At 34.6% G+C, this 22,737-nt stretch overlaps 1 long non-coding RNA gene and 1 pseudogene across 1 annotated transcript; one reads left to right on the top strand and one right to left on the bottom strand.

Moving 5' to 3' along the window:
* Nucleotides 1–5,471: 5,471 nt before the first annotated feature.
* On the bottom strand, nt 5,472–22,307 carry LOC149561681 (uncharacterized). The gene is made up of 2 exons (XR_016363845.1): nt 21,879–22,307; nt 5,472–6,145 (listed from the first exon to the last, which is right to left on the bottom strand). It is a non-coding gene; the product is annotated as an uncharacterized LOC149561681 (long non-coding RNA).
* LOC149561682 (E3 ubiquitin-protein ligase UPL7-like) lies at nt 15,146–16,527 on the top strand (annotated as a pseudogene).
* Nucleotides 22,308–22,737: the final 430 nt, after the last annotated feature.

The following is a 22,737-nucleotide window of genomic DNA, read 5'->3' on the forward strand; positions in this document are numbered from 1 at the left end:
TCTCCCATCGGATTAAAGCTTCTTTCTTTTTGTCTTTTGTCCCTTTCCAAAAGAATTCTCTAAGTTTGGTTTAAATTTTTTTATTAATATTTTTTGAAATTTGAAGGCACGATAATTGGTATGTGGGTAGTGTTGTAAGTATTGCTTTTATTTTAGTAGTTCTTCTAACTTTTGTGAGCCATTTACCATTCCAAGCCTCAGTTTGTTTCTTTATCCTTTCTATTATATTTTTCCATCCTTGATTTTGTTTTGCATCTTTATCAAGAAAGATTCCAAGGTATTTGCATGGAAATATTCCTTTCTTGTAACCTAGAAGATTACAGATGTTGTATTCTTCTTCCTTGAGTGTATTGAGGAAAAAGATTTCAAATTTCTCCATGTTAATCATTTTTCCTGAGGCTTTTGTGTATTTATCAATAATTATCTTGTAGTTTTTTGCTTCATTTTTAGTGTTGAGCCCGGCTAAAATTGTGTCATCCGCAAATTGTTGATGTGTTGTGCTGTCAATGTTATCGGCTACTAGTATTCCTTGAATTTTAGCCATGTTTTGGGCATGCTTAATAGATCTACCAAGAGTCTCGGCCATAATTATAAAGAGAAAAGGAGATATGGGATCCCCTTGTCAGATGCCCTTTGAGATGCTAAAGAATCCTTCAGGAGTGCCATTTATAAGTACTGAGAATATAGGGGTTGAGATACATTGGTAGATAAGGTTTTATCCATTGATGCAAGAAACCAAAGGCTTCTAGTGATTTGCACATGAATCTCTAGTCCACTTTATCATAAGCTTTGTGTATATCTAATTTCAAAAACATACAGGCTTCTTTGTTTTTTTTGGGCTGAGGGGATTGTTTCTTGTATTATGGAAATCCCATCTAATATGGATCTCCCTGGAACAAATCTTGTTTGTTCTTCTGAAATCAATCTAGGTAGGAATTTTTCAAGGTGGGTTGCTAGAGCTTTGGAGAGGATTTTGTATAGTGTATTCCAGAGAGCAATCAATCTATAATCTCTAAGTGTTTCTGCATTGCTTTTTTTGGGGGATTAGTGTGAGAAAGGTGTGATTAATCTCTTTGAGGATAGCCCCACCATTTCTGGTTGCTTCAATTACAGCCCACAAACCTTCCCCAATAATGTCCCAACATTTTTGATATTAAAAAAAAGGCTTGAAATCCATCTGGTCCCGAAGATTTGTCTGGGTTGATATTGAATAGAGTTGTAATTTCTATCAAAGGGTTTATTTAGAGATTTGTTATCCTCTTCTGTTATGATCTTAGGGATGACTTTGAGCATATCCTTTTGGACATCTAAGTTGGATGCGTCAAAGTTGTTAAGTATCTTATTGACGTAATCTACTAATTCTTCTACTATCTTATTTGGCTTTGTTTCCATATTGCCTTCTTTGTTTTTAATATTTGTTATATTTCTAAAATTTCTATTGTGAATTGTGCTATTATGGAAGAATTTGGTGTTTCTATCACCCTCTTCCAACTATTTTCCTTGTGACTTTTGTCTCTAGAAAACTTCCTCCTTTGCTAAGATGTCTTCTTGTTTTGTCAATAGTTCTTTTCTTTCATGTATTTTTCATTATTCATTCCATTTTGAATAAGTTCATTATTCAAAAAATTTAGTTCTTCTTCAAGATCTATTTTTTGTTTGAATATGTTGTTGAAGTGTGTAATATTCCACTTTATAATTTTTCTTTTTGGGATTTTCATTTTTGTAACAAAGCATAACATTTTTTATCCTTGGATATGTTCTTCATTCCACCATTTTTTCATGTTTTCCATAAAAAGTTCTTATCTAAAAACCACATCTTTTCACATTTGAAAGAGTTTCTAATAGGTTTTTAGAGTTCTAAGATATTTAGTGTAATAGGGAAGTGATCGAAACTTGTTATTGGAAGTATATCTGCCATGATTTCCATATTGATTTTGCTTAGATCTCCTTTGAATAGGAATCTATCCAATCTTTCTACAATGTAGCTAAAGTCTTTCCTTCTATTGTTCCAAATGTATATCTTGTTTTTTTGTGGCGATATCTACTAGCATATTACTTTCTGCCCAATTTTCAAATTCTTTTGTTGCTTGTGAGGTGGTCTACAGTCCCCCATACTTTTCTTCTCTTGACATTACTACATTAAAGTCTCCTCCTATGAAAACTATCATATCTTGGTGATTATTAATAAAGGAGCTGATTTCTTTCCATACTGTGATTTTTTCCTGAGTTGGAGCTAGGCCATATATATTGATTAGTATGAATCTAAATTATTTTTTAGACTTGGTACTTTCCAGCCCATCTAATTAGTATTTTTGTTTATCATATTCAAAGCCATTTTCCTTGAATTCCAAATAATTCCTAGTCCACCTAAGGCTCCTAATTCTTTGAATTTTGTCTTCCATTGACCTAATTTTAGTCCCAACCATTTACTTTCCTCTGAATTTAATTTAATTTCCTGAATTAATATAATTTCTTATTCAAACGCTATTAAATTTTGTTTTAATAAGCATTTTTTACTAGAGGCGTTTAGGCCTCTAGCATTCCAAGTAGTAATCTTCATTGGTGTTTGGGAAGGATCTTCCCCTTCCAGTTTGTAGAATTTCATTAATATTGGTCTATTCTTTAGCTTGGCCAGCAACTTCCCTTAGTTCTTTTAGGGATTTCCTTCCCCTTCTTGCCTTTTGTTTACCACATTTGGGTGTTTTTATAACTTCTTGATTGATGGATATCTCGAGATTGTTTAGATCTATTTGCTCACTGATTTCTCCACTCTTTCCTGAGTCTTCATTTAGTATTTCATTAATGAATTGATTCATATCTGCAACTTCCATTATCTCTATGTTGTTTTCTTCATTTCTATTTTATGTGGATTCATTTGTTTTGCCTTTTGGATATTCTAGAATGATTCCAAATTCTTCCCCTTTTTGTGTATCTTGTTCTTGTCTCTCACCTAGATTATTTGTTTCACTATTGATTCGATTTGTGTCCTTTAAGATAGTTTCAATTTTCGAGGGTCGCATTGTTTCCTTAGACTTATTTTTTCCGCCATATTATTCTCTTTGTTCCTCTTTGTACCAAATATATCTTTGCCATTTGAAAGAGTTTGCCAAAATTTGTAGCTTTTTTTAATTGTCTTCTTTCGAATGGTGATATTGCTTCATTGTTCTAAATCTGCTGCTAGTATGGTTTCGAGTAAGTTTTGTGCCTCTGTATTTATGATTTCTTTGATATTCTGGTTTTCTTTATCACTTATTTCAGTATCTTTTTGCCTAGGTTGGCTTTTGCTTATATCTTTTTCCTTTTCCTCTATTATTCCTTTTGATTTGTCCCTTATGTCCATTAAATATTTCCCTCTCAGTGGTTATGCTTGTTGTAGCTATATGATCCATATGTAGTTGTTCTACTATATCAAGTTGGTCCTTTATGTCACTCTAGAGAAGTAGGATCTCATGCTTTAAAGTTTTTTTTTTTTTTAACTTAAGTCTTTGCAATTTTTGAACTTTGTTATTGTAAGGTTTTTTCTATCTCTTTGAGCTTGTTCTAATTCCTCTCCCATCTCTTTATTTTCCAATTCCATTCCTTTTTTATTTTTGACTTGCTTTTCAAATATTGATTCACCTGCTAAATTCCCTGATGTCTCTATCTGTGCTTTTTTCCTTTCTATTATTTTCATGGCAACAGTTATCTCACGTCTTGCCCCTTTCTTGTTGTTTATGCAACTAAGAGTCTCTTTAATGTTTGTAGCATTGAACCCAATTTCCAAGTTGGGATCTACAATACCAGAGATATCTCCTTCATAAGTAGTGAATTCCAAGTTATAGATTGCTCTATTGGTGATTAGTTTCTTGGTTATAGATCCCTTTTGCATGTTTTCAGCTTCTACCAGAATTTTGATGTCACTGGTTTTGTAATAATCTAGATCAATGCCCATTAATCAACCAATTGAATTACCTATTTTTTCTAGGGTTTTAAGATACTTAAATTCCTATGGGTAATTTTTGCATTCTAACTAGATATTAGTTTTTTTTAGTTTTGCTTCATTCCAATTAGGTTCCCAAGCTTAAAAATTTAACTAAAAATCCTTTAAAGTAGCAACTGGAGGTCAACATTAATAGGTTTCTAGAGAGCTTAGATTTACATAAACAAAGGGGCATATACATACCTACTACTTGGCAATATTCCTCTAATTGATTTTGGGGATTTAGAACGAGCTTACTTGGTCCGCTCCAATGAGCGTAGATTCCCAGTTCTGCGCAGTCTTTCCATTTTTCTTCAATATATCTATCACTGATAATCAAAACATTAGAAAAATTGTTAGTGTTAGTAAGTAGTGCTCCAGCAAGTTTAGACTCTATCGAGCCCTTGCTTCTTTTGTGCGGTGGTATATAGACATTGTTGCCCATAGTGGTAGTATTCAACGATTCAATGAGCTCCAATTTTTTAATTTGATGCCCTAAAGCAGTACTGTTAGTAACTAAGATCTTTTTCGGTAGCATTATCGATTGTGATTTTACCTTTTTTTGCTTCACTTTCTCTTGATATATATGACCCCATCCGCCGTTTCTGGTTTTTGGAAGTATGCTTTCTTGTTTCTTTATCAATTTGCCATTCGCTTCCTCCTTAATCAGAATCGGCTGCATTTCTTAGTTCTTCTACTTACCACTGAGGACTATGCTTCTTGTTTTACCAAATTTTTCGTGTTGCTAAGATTAAAGCCCTCCTCCTATCTTCATGCACTTCGACTTGTATCAATGAAGGAACTGAGAATTGATTTTTTACCATTGTTATTAGAGAGGATTTCAAATCTGGTGGATGTTGCTAGCAGCGAGGGCCCCGCTGGGCATTTCTTGTTCTTTGCTTTGTACTTGACCTCATTTAGGGTTTTTGTTAGGGTTAGTTTGGTGATCACATTTTTTTTGTCGATGAATCATTCAATGGAGTTCTTTATACATTTTTAAACTTTATTTTTTTCCTACCTAGAATATTTAATCATTTAATTTTATCTGGATTTTTTTTTCTTTCTTTATTCATTTTTCCTGCATTTCACTTGAAAATTGGCATTGACACTAGAATATTTAATCAATTAATTTTATCTTATTTAACAATAATTCAACATTTTACACTACTACCCCTAGAATTAACGATTAATATTACAAAAGCATCTCATACTTTCAAGTGTAAAGTACCATTAAAAAAAACTACAAATATCCCTATTATATAAGGTAGATGCCCCTCTCAAATACATAGGAGATTGCAATTTCTCCTATCTTATTTAATGATAATTTGACATTTTACACTATTACCCATAGAATGAAAGATTAATCAATGTATAATTTTAAAAAATATATTACAAAATAGAAAATTTGCATATTTTCAGTTTGGATGCAGAATGTAGTCCTCGCTATGAAATCAAAGCATTTAAGCCAACATACTACTTGAACAAGAATAAATAAATGCTTAACTAAAACATATGTCAAACGGTGGTTTTCATTTAGTCAAGCAGTCAGTTGAGTGTTGATCTTAGAGATGGCAGATCTCTAAGATCTCTAATTAGTGTGGGCTTTCACAATAATACGGTAAGTGGAGAATATACAAATCTAGAAAAAGGGGCTCTAACTGTCCTCGATTGGGAAGAGTATCTATGAATAAAAGCATATAGGCATATGGGGAAAGCTACTCAAAGAAGAACGACCGCTTAACAAGAACTTCTGCCAACACTGATTTTGAATTGGTCGTCAAGTCTGTTAATGTTAATGTCAAGAGACGGCATATCTTCCAAGAGAATATGGGTGTAATGACCAAATCTGGAAAAAAGGCCCCTTCACTTTAGAAGAGTATCATGCTTCCATTGACCTGAAGCACTTAAGAACAATTTGTTATATCATTGACCTGTCCAGCTACACAATAGTTTGATGTAAACAACTTGTAAGTTCCATTTCACACCAAAATTTTCAGTTTAACTGTTCTCACTGGACTTCAAACAAAAAATAGACACGTGGTACAAGACCAATACTTTTCTCAAATATCATATTAGAGATCCACAACTTCATTACAAAACTGAATCAGCATGGAGAGCCTTTACAGGGCAGTTGCCACTTGTTCAACAATCACATGGCCACCAAAGCACTCTATCCTCATAGACGGCCTGGCACAAACATACAATGCAGAATTAAGAATTCTTGTTTTTATTTATCAGTAATAAGACAATGTAATTCTCAATACTAATAAATTCACCTTCAATTGCTGAGTTTCTCAATTTAATCGTGAATATAATCCTATGAGTGAGATTGAACAACCTTTCAACCGATTCACCCTAACGAAGAAATAAATTGATGTAATAAAACGTTACAACAATATATATTTAACTCTTTAAATCTTGGAGAAAAAATTGAAAAATCCATCCTAAACATCCGGTTAAAATTAGAGATGTCAGTTTAGACAAGATTACAAAAATTGTTGCATTCAAACAACCCATTTACTACCACAGACCTCCTTGGACATGGAAAAATCCAGTGAATATTCATCAGAACACAATTAGAATCTCAAAACATCTAAGGAGAAGATGCTACGCAACCACCTGGAAGAGACTGCTTTGGTTATCAGATTTCTTCTTAACTGGGTAAAGTTGAGCTGAACTACCCTTCCACTACGAAACTGCACATTTCTTTATTTCTAATCCAAATTGAGCCACCACATGCCCAGTTTTAAAACATCTTCTAAACCTGAAAAGAAGCTCTACATAGTCCAAAGGTTTGAACCCATCTTCCTTTATAGGAATCAATTAAGATCCTTGAAAGAAGCCCCATAGAAATATCAGATGATTCATCATCCACAATCAGAAAATCGCCTAGTGCATTACCACATCCTCTAAAAGAAAGTCAACTATAAGTGAAGGGGGAAATAAGGTTACTGAACCCATATCAAAATCTTATTAATTTAATAAATGTTTCTAAAGAAGGGTTAGATATAGAAATGCCATAAACCTAACCTCCCGGCTAAAGGAATGATCACACAGCATTTTATTTTTGTCCTCAAACGTCTTCAAATTTAGCAACAAAAAAAAACTTTGGCCATATGGGTGAATGTGCACAGTGCCAGCAAGGAGGGGCTCCCAATGTAGTAAGATCCAGAGCTTTGGAAGGCTTGGCCAGAAGCCCCCAAAACCTACAGATTAAAGCTTGGACAGAAAATAGAGGCAGTGGAATCAATTTCTTCCTTCATCTCCTTACCCAGCAAAATGTAAATGAGCTTTGAGACAGGCACAGAACACACCCTCCCACCCTCGCCCTCGCCCACCCCCGTCCCCCCCAAACCCAGCAAACCACTTCTTCAAAGTTGCAGCTCTAGCATCAGCAACAATATCATCAATAACCAACCGGGGTCTCGGCCTTCCAGCAACCACACCAGAAGAGATCTTAGCAAAGGCACCCTCAGCCACGGGGGAGGGGGCAGAGGGCATTGCCACACTCAGGGACCCATTTGAAACAGCCTGAGAAGGGCAAACATTCCCAGCCTTCAAACTGGAAGGGACCTGAGCAGCAATAAGAGGAACCGACACAGATGAGGAAGGCTCCCCAGAAGCATTTGCTGGTGCCAAACCAGACCCAGAGAGCCCCAATCCAAGAGCAGGCCAAGCAGTCTGGGCAAAGCCCCCCAGCAAATAGCTCAACACCATGAAATCCAGACACCTCTGTCAGTGGGAAGCTGATGGAAACCCTAGCCAGACCATTACTAACAGACAAGGGAGGAGCACTCATCGCTGACCCACTCAAAAAAAATTGAAAGTGAAAGAGGGTTCCCCTTCCTTTAGTGTTACACCTCTCAACATTATAATAAACTAATAATATATATCCACATTGATATTGAAAACAATAAAAACAGAGATTACCAAGAGGTAGTTCCTTCATGCTACCATGCAAAAGCTACATTAATGGCATCTTGAAATACTTCAAAAGTTTTGCTTGGCGTTCTACCACACAATTGACACCACTGTTAAGATCTATGCACATTTCAGAAGACCAATGAATCACTCTTACGAACTTGTTATGCCCAATTATGGTTTTGGCACTTATATCTGGTTCAGAGAAATCTGTTGATAAGAGCCATAACACCACAATAGGCACTGAACTATAATTTTGTAGGGCAAAAATTGCCAACTCTGTTAGCATGCAATCAATCCCTTGTCTAATAAACTATTGGTTCAATGTTTACTGTATGATGAATGAGACAATATTATAGAATATGTGCTACAATCAAAATAATCAAGGGTTATCAACTATTATTTTAGGCATCTCCTAGCTTGTGTTTATGTTTCTTTTTGAATTTTATCTTTTACAAGTTTCACTAATATCCATCCCTCTTTTTCAGTATTTTCTAACAAATAACAATGTAATGCTAAGTTTCTTCAGAACTCTACTGCGATTACAGCTAATGATTTGCCACATAGCTTGATTATTTTGTCAACTAAAAAACTACAAGTTTCCTTCTCCAAATTAAAAAATAAACACCGTTAATTGCAAAAAGACCCCTTTTTCAGTATTTTATAATTAAAATAACAACGTAATGCTGAGTTTCTTCAGAACTCTACTGCAATTACAGCTAATGATTTGCCATATAGCTTGATTATTTTCTTAACTGCAAAAATACAAGTTTCCTACTGTTAATTGCAAAAAGCAACAGATTTTCTTTCTAAAAAGAAAGACATGTTGACATTCTTCAGGACTCTTCTGCAATTACAGCCAACAATTTGCCAAATTGATTGAGATTATTTTGATTTCTGCAAATAAAGAAAATAAACAACAATTTGATAATTGCAAGAAAAAAGATTTCTTTCTTCAAACAACACTTTGTAACTGCCAGGAAAAAAGTTACACTCTCCAAATGAAGAAAAGAATCAACACAAGATTCCTGGCAGGCCCACTTTCAAAAATGAATGAACCAGATCACAAGAAAAATACAAAACACAAACATCTTAATTTTCTAATCAAAACAATTTTAACTTACAAATTTTATAAAGATCCAACTTTTTCAGGATCATATAATTAAAAACTAACATTAAGTTGCTTCAAAAACTCTTTTGAACATATAGCAATTTGCCATATTGAATAATTATCATGTAAACTGCAAAAGTACAAACTTCTTTCTCCAAACAACCTATGTTCCATGGACACGTCCCCTGCCCTTTTTCCTACTATCCTCTAAAAATTGGCCCTAAAGAGCATTGTACCAGGAAGGCAACCCACCATCCCCTTCGTAAACATCCCGAAAATTCTGTGGAGCATCCGAATCAACAGAAGATTCTTAGCACACCCACTTTCACAAATCAATGATCCAGATCACAGATAAAATACAAAAAAAGAAAAAGAAATCCAAATTGATGAGCACATCATATAAGATTTCAATTACAAATAACAAGATATAGTTTTCTGTCAGAGTAACTATGACAATAGCCTCACTGAGAAATCAAATGAATGAATCAATGACAATTTCCCTGGCTTGTACATGTATTCATCATCCAGAACACCTTAAGAGAGCTTAAGCATATAGGAATTGAAGAACAAATGAAAGAAACACGTGACCCCATTTATATGCAAGCATTATATTTTTCCTAAGACCCACAATAAATCAGTAAGGCATTGAATCCCTTTTTATTAACATCCCCAAAACTCTGTGCAGCATGCGAATCAACAGAAGACTCTTAGCACTCCCACTTTCACAAACCAATTATCCAGATCACAAATCAAATTAAAAAAAAATCCAAATAGATGAGCACATAATTGAGAATCATATAAGATTTGAATTACAATTAACAAGATAATGTTTTCTGTCAGAGTAACTATGACAATAGCCTCACTGAGAAATCAAATGAAGGAATCAAGTGATGATTTCCCTGGCTTTGTACATGTATTCATCATCAGAAGACTCATAATAGAGTTAATTACCCTAAGAGTGCTTAAGCATATAGGAACTGAACAAATGAGAGAAACATGTGATCCCATTTAAATGCACGCAATATTTTTTCCCTAAAGCCCACAATAAATCAATAAGGCATTGTATCCCACATGTAAATGCAAAGACACTGAATTTTTTTTTAAAGCAGGATTTATGGTCACGCCAATACCTATTGAAGCCACTCTTTAACTAACTCTAAGATTCCACAAATAGGCTTTCAGTAGGATATATTCGTTGCTGTTTAAACATTGGCTTAAAGCCTTAAACTGTGTTAAACAAAATCCTTCCTCGTGCCTTAAAGCCTAAACCTTTCCTGTACTTAAAGCATTCTCATCCAAGCTATTGAGCAAATTGGCCCTCAGAATGTTGGTACAGTAGCAACTGACAATGCCAAAAATTGTAGGGCTGTCAGCTTATTGGATGAGGAGTGCTTCGAACATTTTTTCTTGACACCTTGTGTTGTGCACTCGCTCAACCTAATGCTGCAAAAATGTGGCACTAAGATTAAGTGGATTAAATAAATATATGAAGAGGCACAAGAGACTGAAATATTTCTCACAGTTAGAATTAGTACTCTTTCTTTGGTTGTATTTATTTATTTAATTGGGATAAACAAACATATCCCTTATCTATTTTTTGTCCTCTAGTCCACATGTGAGGACAAACAACTTGTAGGGATCCTTGGAATATCACAAAATTTGGGATAAACCAAGGTGTCTCTTATGTTATTTTTGTCCTCTAGTCCACATGTGAGGACAAACAACATGATGGGATCCTTTGAAATATCCCAAATTGCACACATACAAGGAAAGATTAATATTTATAACACTCACGAACCACTATATTTCTAACACTCACAAACCACTATATGGTGCAAGCCATATTTAGACCATTCTCAAAATTGGTGTTCTTGAGAGTAAGTTCAATTGTTTAAAATTTTAACATGTTTTAGAAATTTAATCAATTAAGCTTAGTAAACTTTCTATGTTTTGAAATTAAATTTGAATCTTAATCTTACCTTATTATTATTTTGATCTTAAAATAGGTTTTCGTCAAGACCCACTTTGCCTCCAACACTATAGTTTTAAGATGCCTTGTCAATGTTAAAGAAGCATTGTCTAGATTGGTAATCAATGCCGATTAGACATATGGAGACAAACTGCTAGAGCTGAGGCAATTGCCATTACGGCATAAATACTAGATGGCTCTTGGTGGGATCGTGTTGAGTACCTTCCGAAATTCATCAAGCCTATATTGAGCATGATTCAATACACTGACATAGATAGGGCTTAGTTGGGTGTGCTATATGATGGCATTGACTCCATGATTGAGGATATTAAAATATCATAAATTAGAGAGGAAAATCTCAATGAAAAGTTCTTCAAAGAGCTACAGGCAATCATGGTAGAGAGATGGAACAAAATGACAACCCCTTTGCATCTACTTGCCTTTGTATTGAGCCTCAAGTTCTATCGCCAATCAGTCCTCAAGTGAAGTACCAATACAGTTTCCCCATATAGAGAGCATGAAGTTGCTCAAGGGTACAAGGCAGCCCTTTGAAGACTCTCTCCTAAGCATCTACAACTTGCTGTTAGGTTTGAATTTAGGAGTTTCACAAACATCGATGATTGTGGTCTTGAAGCTTTTGAAGACGAGAACAATGTTGATGCTCATAAATGGTAGCACTTCCATGGACAAATGCACTAGCACCTACAACACATCGCCATCAAAATTTTATCACAAGCAAGTCCTTTAACCTTAAGATTCTAATTTCTAAATTCTTGTTGATGAATAATCAATACTCTAACTCTCTAATTTCAAAATTGTAAATCTTGATAGGTTGCTAGTTCATCATCATCTGAGAGGAACTGGAGCACATACTCCTTCATCCACTCAATAAAACACTGTTGATGCTCATAAATGGTAGCACTTCCATGGACAAATGCACTAGCACCTACAACACATCGCCATCAAAATTTTATCACAAGCAAGTCCTTTAACCTTAAGATTCTAATTTCTAAATTCTTGTTGATGAATAATCAATACTCTAACTCTCTAATTTCAAAATTGTAAATCTTGATAGGTTGCTAGTTCATCATCATCTGGGAGGAACTGGAGCACATACTCCTTCATCCACTCGATAAAACACAACCAACTAAACTCCAAAAAGGTAGATAACTTGGTCTTTGCAAATTCAAACTTGAGACTCACAACACAGAGAATACTTACAAAAAAGGGGAGGCAAAACATTGGGATGTTGAACCAGAGTTTGCAGAGTTGGAAGCCCTCTTTGATACAATTGCTTTGACGATGGTGATCGCAAGATACTTAGTGATGTTGAAGTTGATTCGAAGGCTAGGTTTAAGGCTGCTACTGGCACTATTTGTGCTTCTAACCTGCAACAGCATAATGGTGATGATTTGTTTGATGATTTTCTTATGATATTTGATCACATATGACTTGGTAATGTTGACATTATTATTTTTGAACTGAAAAATTGATTTGGTGGGGTATTTTGAATGTCATTCAAACTAAATTGTTAATAATAAATATATATAGTGGTGTATTTTGCTAAGTTGCTTTAATATTAGCATGGAGGTGTACCAAATTATTTGTTGCAACATATTTTCCTCAATTACCCTAGTTCCCTATACCCCTCCGAACCAGGCCAAGGTTCAAAATGGTACCCAATTCAAGTATTGTTCACCAATGATTCAACTAGGGTTCCAAAATGGGACCCCCATTTTGAACTTGTGTCCTCTTATGCTTGAACCCTGGTGAATTTGGCTTGTCCAAATCAAACCAAGGTCGAGCTAGGCCTTGCAGATGGTTAAAAAGTGTTATTTTTTGAAAAATTTATAATATTTTCACATCCTTAACCAAAAAAGTGTAAGTAAAAGGCTTATAAGTTTTCTAACTCTCATTTGTGGTGTGCAGGTAGGTTATTTTGTTTTGAGCATAACAAATAGGTGGTAAAGCAAGAGTTTAACTTAGCTTTGTTATTGTTGTTGTTGATCCCATTGGCCTTGGCTAATGCCAAAGAACTAGGAGGAGAAGAAGGAGATGATGATGATGATGATGATGATGAAGAAGATGAAGATGAAGAAGACAAATATTAATAAATTTTTAATCCATTAGTTGAACTTGAAACAATGATGCGTGAACTTGTTATGAATCATGATTTGATTTTAATGTTTTAAATCTTTGATGTCAAACTTGAAAAATATGATGGTATAATCACAATTCATGATGCTATGATTACAAGTTCAAAGTTTGCAGTGTTTTTGTTGTTTAAATCATATGATTTTCTACATAGGACTCGTCAAGTCCAAGCCAAAGTCCATCGAAACGAGGCAAATTGCCTCTGGTTCATGATGCTATGGTCTTTTTGTTGTTTAAATCATATGATTTTCTACATAGTTCCAAGACTCTGCAAGTCAAAGCAAGACTTGCCAAGTCCGAGCCAGACTCCATCGAAATGAGGCAAATTGCCTCTGGCCTTGAACAACAAAGTCACCATGGACTCACTGAGTCAAGGAACTCTACTGACTTGCAGAATCCCAAGCTCTGGATTCTCTCTGGCAACGGGACTCATAAAGTGCAATAAATAATAAAATAAATGGGCTAAGTGAATTGTTTGTGCTTTGTATAACATCTATTTGACCTAAAAAGGTCATTCCCTCCTTTGCTAATGCTTGTGATAGAGAGAGAAAAATGTTAGAGAAGAGTATTGGAATTTTGAGAGAGAAATTAGCAAACCAATTGGCTCTCCCATATTGATTGTTGATTGTTTGTGCAACTTTTTAGCTTGCACTTAAGCATTAAGAGGAGCTAAAGGAAGCATTTAGAAGAGGCTTGTTTGAGCATTTCCATTGTTTGAGCAAAAATTGAATGATCTTGTATTTGTTTATTGCAACCTTTGCCTTCGCCATAGACAAATCCAAGGCACCGATATATCACCAACTGTATTAGACACTGTGATCCACACGCAGAGTTGAACACAAAGATTGTTGATCCTGTCTTCAGTGATGACGATGTGGAGTGGATTGGGAGGCAAAGGCAGTAGAGATGGCAATTGAGTAAGCTACAGCACAAGGAGATCAAATGTAGGACCTTCAGGCTAGGAGTGATGGATCTGAGTCTAATGATGACAATTATGTAGGTGAGGATGAGGATGAGGATGCCCCTAAGGTTCAGCCTCAAACACAATGAGAGAGGATAGCTCTAAAGTCTTCCATGACTTATCTTTGGTGTATTCGTAGGAGGACATAGGCTAACTGTGAGCCTTAGTCTTCTACACTCTAGAAGTTATTTTGATATATGTTTTGCACTTTTGATTACATGGACTTCATAATCCATGAATATTGTAGACATTTGATAGTGATACTATGTTTACCTTTATATTATGTTCTTCAATTTTTTCCCTTCAGAAATTCGCTTTTATACTAAGTGATCAATGCAAAATTTTGTATGTGTTAAGTAGCTTCTATTTATCTCAATTATTGTGTATTTGATATTAATTGACTAAAAGATGCATGAAAAAAACTTTAAATTCTTAAAAATCTTTAAATTTCATGGGTTTTTCAATTCTCCAAGTCCTTGTCAAATCTGATTGTCGAGTCCAAGTCTAAGCCCAATTTTGACTTTCCAAATTAGAGGCAAGTCAAGTGTCATAACACTAATTTCCTGATACTATGTGACATTCTAATTTTAACTTGTTCTTTTAGGCTTCATATATATATATATATATATGTTACATCCCAAATTTTTGATCTTTTAAAATAATGTCATAGCCCTTGTAAAGGTTAGTTAGATACTCTCCTGATATCATGAGTTTGTGAAGTGGAAGTTGTGATTTACTGATTTGATTCATGCGAAAATGACTTGTTAGTTGATTTCTTTTATTTTGACAAAAAAAAGAATGCTTATATTGTAATGCATTTTCTTGAGATACATTTGTTAATCTTTTCAGGGTTGGCTGATAGAAAGAGTACTCCCAGTTTTGCAAGGGCAAATCTTGTATGCTGATAATCATACTGTTAAGGAAACATACAAATAGTGCAGTCAAAAGTCAAATGAAACAGAGGATATATACTCACCAAAGTATATGACAAGGGGATTGTGCCAAGATATTATAGAAAGTTGTGGAATCAAAAATGATGCACATGAATTCTCTATCAAAAAGTTCAAAGAGATGGGTGGCTTTGCTGTGGAAGGTAATGATTGCAGGATATATTTAAATTGGTCTATTGAGAAACTATAAACCTCCAAGATCATGGCATTGATAGGAAATGACGAAGCTGAATTAGTGCACAAACAGAAAAAACCAATTGCTCTACATGATGCCCAAACCAATGATGTACGAAGAAAGGATATGGGTACAGGGTTCAGATGTTCCGTGAGTTTGTTAAGGCAAATAAAGCATATCGAAGAATGATGGGGGAGGTTGTTGGACCTGGACCAAGATCTATTGAAATAATAGTGCGTCGAGACCACACAGTGGAGGATGGATTTAACCAGATAAACCCACTTGGGTCAAAACTAAAGTCTTGTATTAATGTTTCTTTTGTCAACGAGTGTGGCCTCCCAGAGGCGGGATTAGATTATGGAGGTCTGTTTAAGGAATTTTTAACAAGTATGGCAAAGGTTGCTTTTGATCCATGTTATGGGCTCTTCTTGCAAACTCTAACAGATGAGAGATTACTTTTTCCACATCCACCAGCCTGACTCCTTGGAAATGGAGTACAAATGATTGAGTTTCTTGGAAGAGTTGTAGGTAAAGCTTTATATTAAGGCTTACTGGACTATAGTTTCTCTCATATTTTTGTTCGAAAGCTGCTTGGTCAATATAGCTTCCTTGATGAGCTTTCTAGCCTCGATCCTGAGCTGCACCAAAATCTTATGTACCTAAAGCATTATGAAGGGGATGTTAAAGACCTTGCTTTAGATTTTACTGTAATGGAGGATATTTTTGGAAAACGAATTGTGATTGAGCTTAGACCAAGTGGCTCAAATATGCCTATTACACTTGAGAATAGATTACAGTACATACATGCAATGGCGGACTATAAACTTAATTCACAAATCTAGCCATTGATATATGCATTTTATAGAGGATTGTCGAACCTCATTTCACCTTCTTGGCTACGCTTATTCAATGCATGGGAGTTCAACTAGCTGCTTTCTGGAGGAGAGCATGATTTTGATGTTGATGACTTGAAAAGCAATACCAAGTATTCAGGTGGCTATTCTGAGAGTAGTCGAACTGTGAAATTATTTTGGGAGTTGGTCAATGGATTAGAACCAAGAGAGCATTCTATACTATTAAAGTTTGTGACAAGCTGCTCCCATGCCCCACTATTAGGTTTCAAGCATCTACAACCACCATTGACCATCCATAAGGTTGTATGTGATATGTCAATTTGGGCAATGATTGGAGGACAAGATGTCGAACGACTTCCATCCGCCTCAACCTATTACAATACATTAAAGCTTCCAAAGTATAAACAGCTAAGCACAATATAAAACAAGCTATTGTATGCCATTCAAGCAAATGAAGGATTTGAGCTCTCTTAAGCAATCAACAAGATTTTCATTTGGCTTTCTGCCATGTTGCAATACCAAGTTTCGCATGATGACTCATTGGCTGAGTTTGTGGGAGCATATAGGAACTTTCCTACAGCGGCGATATTCATATGAATGATGTTCTTCAACCCGCATCCAAGAGCGCATCAAACTTATATATCGAAGTATGAGTTTTTGCATGGTGAACAAACATGGTGAACAAACCTAGGCTTGAAGGATTGCATCATATGAGCATGCGAGAGGATAATGGAGCATTAAATCTTCAACACCCAAAGATTCTGCATAACGTCAACCTCGCAAGAGTTGCAGGGATTTACGAATCTGAAGCGGAAAGATGCAAACACGAGACCCATGATATCGAGTGTCATGTTGCAAATGGGAAAACGCCAAGCCCCGACAGCAAGGATTGAAGGATTCTAGGCATTTCGAATTTTTTTTAATATTTTGAATTGTGATAAAAGAGCTTGTGTTAGCGATGCAATCTTTTATTAGGATGAATTTTAAAAACAAAACTAATCCTAATAAAGTTCGGAAGCATCCAAAACTATCAGTTATATTATAATTATGTTAATTATTTCAATTTTGAGTTATGAAGAGGCACGTTGCTTGGAAAGCAACCGATGCCCTTCAAATGTTTATAAATATATGTAAAATAAAGCCAAAAGGGGGGCAAATATTACTTTTCAAGAACAAAAACTTTGCATATTTTGAAGTATACATATTATTAAATTTCTTCAAAGGGAGATTGTTGAAGTTTTGAGCAAAGTAGATGGAGGTTGAAAATCGTTGAGCATAAACACTGAAATTGTCTGAGATCGAGCTGTGTTGAATAGAGCATCAAAAGCCTTAGTGTCTTCAATACAAGCTATCCAACAAAAAAATTAGTAAGAGTTTTATTTGTTTTGGAGTTGGAATATATATAACTCCTCCTTTGTGATTTTGTTGTTTATTTGTTTATAATTTACTATTTCGATAAGTACATTAAATTGTTCATTGCTATTCAGATTTGATAAATACAAATATTGCAAAATATAAACTCTTCCTTTATTCGTATCTATTGTGTCCACATGAGGGTTAAAGCATGATAGACTAATCTAAATACGCAAAAGTGTAACAATTTGTGGCATCGTAATAATTGAATTATCAACAAATATAATATCATCAATATCATAAAGTTGTATGTAAGAAATATATGTTCGACTCTATTACCCATTAAAATTTGGCACTGATCATTAATCTGTTCATGATATTCAATCCATATGCTGGCAACTCATTAGCCTCTTTCCTCTAAGAGTTTGAAACTTATTTGTAATAGTAATTCGTTTTAAAATTTTCCTTTTAACAGCATTCAATTCTAATAAAGTAATCAAAGTTTGAAGAATAATAATCTTTAATCATCATCCAAAAGATTTCCTCGAATACTTACCACTTCAGGAATTTATTTTTGCGTTATAATCCGCTATAAATTATCTTGGATCCAAGTTTTTGCTATCCAAGATTTGGGTGAACAAGCCTTGGTCTAGTGGAGCCAAAAGCACAGAGGATTCAAATCGAATAGATTAATTCTATCAAAGTTGGCCAAAATTGATTAGATACCCAGCATCGAGCAAGCAAGGCTCGTAAGTTTCTAATTAGCGATTTTGATACCCAACAAGAGGAACACATTATTATTGTGGAAAATGCATTTTGGTCGCAAGAGCAAACAAATGGGGGAAGCGTTGCTAGACGAGATTCAAGGAATGGTGCACCAATTTAGTCCATCATCGAACTATCAAGTATGAGGTATATTATATATATATATATATATATATATATATATATATATATATATATATATATATATATATATATATATATATATATATATATATATTGTTTAAGATAATAGAGAAAATATATACTTCTTTATGTTTCCAAAACATGAGCATTGCCACCTTTTAGCAGCATTATTTTAAAAAAATTAATAATTGAATTTAAATTATTCTTGTAACTGCAAATTGAGCTCATTCTTGTTACCGCACAGAGAGACTATATTTCCATCCCCTACGACTGAGAGAGCACTCTCTCTCTCTCACACATTCTCTCTCTCTCTCTCATTATTGCATACAATTCTCTTTAAACTAAATTCTTCTTATCTTTCATCTAATATAAAAAGCATAATGTTGTAACAGTAATGCAATACTGAGTCGCTCAGGTGAAGCCATATCTTACATAGTGGTTGCTACCACACCGACTTGCCTTGTTTCTCTCTATATCCATGTCATGTATTTTTCTCTAATCATTCACATTATATGCAATGCCTTACAACTCAAGAAAGCTCCTTTTATTCAACTGCAGTGTTAGCATTGAGCACGTTTAGCATTTGAGAAGCTTTGGCTTTGCTCCTTATTCCTTTTTTCATGTTATGACAAATTCCTATTCATAAGCATCAAGTGCATGTTTGCAAGGATGAACTCCTACAATTCTGGCAAAAGGAATGCCCAGCTAGTGCAATTATATAATACTTTTATGTTTTGTAAAATCTACTTTGAAACATTTTCTGTTATTCTCTACTACTTGATATATACCAATTGTGATTGATTTCAAAATGGTTTAACAAACATTTCTGATTTAAAAGAATCTCATGATTATCAGCAATCTCCTAGGATGCACCCAAGGCTAGTAGAGCCAAGAATAAATGGGTGAAGAGAGGAATCGTACAAGAGAAAAGAAAAGAAAACTAGTATTCAATGTCTTAAATATATGATCAATTAAAGAAAGAGATTGCATAAGTCCAAGTCAACTCATGATTGTCCAAGATGTAATCCATTGTCAAGTCGAGTGGCGATGATTGGGTTGTTTAATACCCACCTAAATCCTTGGCCAATGTATTATAGAGGCATGCTTGCCATAAATGATCACTAGAGGTCAAGAGTGCTAGCTGACAAAGGAAAGGTTGACAAAGGAATTCCTCGGCCTTCTCTGTTGCTTAGCCGACACTTTAACACCGAAATGCTCAAGATGGTAGGACTATGGTGCCTCAATCTATCCCAGGGTAGGGAGGGCCTTTGTCGTAAGAGATTGTGTGGGGATATGTTAAGGTCCGCAATTGGGAGGTTAAGTGTATGTCAATGCTTCTCCTCTTTGCCAAATGTCAAGGTTTGCACAATACACTATCAATTAACTCAATATGTATCGCTAAATCTTTTACTTGTACGTACCTTTATATTACTTGTCAATTAACTCAATATGTATCGCTAAATCTTTTACTTGTACGTACCTTTATATTAAATGTCAATTAACTCAATATGTATCGCTAAATCTTTTACTTGTACGTACCTTTATATTACTTGACGTGTATAGTCGTAGATGTGGTTGAATTGATTTGTATCTTTTAAATTGAAATCATAAAAATGAGTTGAGTAAATTTAGTTGTCTTTCATGTGAAATGCATATAGGCATTATTAAATTTTGGATTTATAGGTATAATGTATTGTTTCTCAACTGCTTCATGTAATCCCATTATGATATTCGGTTATAACCCTAGACTATGTACTTTATTTTCAACTTAATAAAAATGGTATGTTACAATATATATACAATTTAAATTGGTCATGTCGATAAATTGGTTCTTCGAATCCAACTCAAACTGGTAACTAAGATAATTCTACATATATAATTTTTTAAATAAACAAAAATCTTGTACAAACAACTACAAAATAGACTCGGATCCAACCCAAAAAAATTGAGCGAATGTCGAACTCAAATCTCAATCCCCAATCTACATCGGCAACTTAGTTGACTACATCTTCAAAATTCAAGGGACAACCTTCCAAGTAGTTATACACTCAAACCATCACACAAAAGCATGACTTCCAAAAGCAAGGGCAAATATAACAAAAAAGAAACACACTAACCACTATAAACTTGACATTTTCAAAATCCAAACTTTGCAACATCAAATATCAAAGCTAAACAAAAGTAGTAAATTTGAAAAAGCTTCAAACAAAAATACATGCAACTAGATAAATAATTACAAGCTAAACACAATCACATGTATTGGCACTACTAGTATTCAACACTATCAACATAGAAGCACGGTGCCATAATATTCACATTAATTTTGTAACGTTGAAACTTACAATGTCATACCAATTGTAAACAAAATTTTCAAAAACTTATTAAAAAAATTGCAAACTTCTTGCCAGCACTTATACGCAATTCCAGCAAATAACTAGTCATACAAACCAATCAAATTGTTTCTTACATAAATACTTTTGCTTTCTCCAAAAAAAAGAAAAGGAAGCACATAAGACTCATTGCACAAATGTTTACATAAACATGTGAATTCAGAAAAAGGTGAAATACAAATGTATTGCAATGCAAGCCCACTCCGAAAAGCAGAAGTCAAAACCAAAATATCCAAAATGCAAACAGACAAACACATCATTGACAATTACATGACATTGTAAACAGAAATCTGAATGCCAAAATAGAGTTATCTGTCAGAGTAACCATGATAACAGCCTCATTGAGAGTCAAATGAAGGAATCAAATGACTACTTCCCTAGCCTTGCTACATGTATTCATCATACAGAAACTTTGATTGTGGCATTCACCTTGGTAAACAACTATTCAAAGAACATAGTGACCAAGAGAAAGAAAAACTTAACCCCATTCACTATCATTACATATTCTGAAAACCCTAACAAATCACAATCATACTGAACACTTATTGAAGTGAATAATTCCACTTATTACCTTTGGATAGAGTATTTTCAATGCTTTTTAAAATGTTGGCTTAAAACCTTCACTTGTGCCTGAAAAAACTAACCTGTACCCATTATTTAAACCATCTTCCTGAAACTAACCATCTTTTTTTATAAGCTTGGAAAACAAATCTTCTTTGTCTATTATCATATGTATAACAAATACCATAATTACAAGAAATAATGAAACAATGCATAGAAGTGCTAATATATGGTTGACAGATACAAATATATATATAGCTTTTTAATACAATTGCACCAATTTGAATAAACAGCGTCATCATAAATACCAAAACGCCCCCATTAGTTTGAACACACCATGCCAAGTGAAAAAAAACAATCACAAACACAACAGACATGTATTCATATTTTTCCTCAGAGCTCACAATAAAGATAGAGACTGCTTGTGAAATCATATATAAAAGCTTAGAGTAGTACCAGAAGCCATTCCAAGCACATTCTCACCAATGCTATCTTTAAAAAAGTGGTGTTATTATTTTTTAATAATATTTTATGCCTAGAAGTTTTGCTCGAGTGGATAGGAAGTAAATATAATCCCAATGCCCAAAAGAAGGGAAAGCATAAAGGTATTACCTTCGGTGTGCCGTTCTTAAGGCTCATTAAGTGCTGCTCCAAGCGCATATCAAGCATTATTAGCATAACTGTACAGTCCGATAACTGTCCGCGTCCGCCAACTCGATGAATTCGAAGTCCGCATTCGATCGTGCTCCGATAACCACCGTGAGTGAATCAGACATTTCTTCGCAAAACCAGCGACTAGATAGTTTAATGTTACTTGCGGTGAAGTGACCGCCATAGCTGGCGCTTCTAACTTGCCCTTGGCTCCAACGAAACCCAGCAAATTAAAACAGCACTAAAACCCTAGCCTTAACCCTAAAAAATCCAGTTTTGAAAGATAGGGCGGGTGTTCAAAAAAGAGGCACATATGTTTTATCTAGGTGAACCAAAAATGTGGCCGCTTTTAGTATATTCAGGTATGCCATTAGGGGAAACAACCTAATAGTAGTTTAGGTTAATTTCGCATATCTACAATTCCTAATCTATATGTTGAAATTTGTTGATTTTTTTCGTGAATCTCTATAGGTGAGTGAAGAGCTTAAAGCTAATCTTTCAGCGTTCTCACATTTATTGAGCTCTTTATAAAACTTATGGAATGTGAGGTGATTTAAAAGTGTCATTTTAAAATGCTCGCCCAATGCCCACCACTAAGACCCCCCAATAGTTGTTATAGTAATTTTTTTTGACAAGTGGACCAATCAAAAATCAAGAAAAATGAAAAATGAAAAAAACAAACAACTATCAGTGTTCATGGTGATTTGTTTTGGCATGATTATGTGCAAGTACCGAGGTATTTTTTAACGGTAATTGGGGGGAATAGTAATGGTTAACATGGAGGCATTGTGTACATGGCGACAACTGGCTCGTTTTCCCT

Source organism: Cupressus sempervirens, chromosome 4 (genome assembly GCF_028749045.1).
Source record: "Cupressus sempervirens isolate cs-2001-9-10 chromosome 4, ASM2874904v1, whole genome shotgun sequence".
Classification (NCBI taxonomy): domain Eukaryota; kingdom Viridiplantae; phylum Streptophyta; class Pinopsida; order Cupressales; family Cupressaceae; genus Cupressus; species Cupressus sempervirens.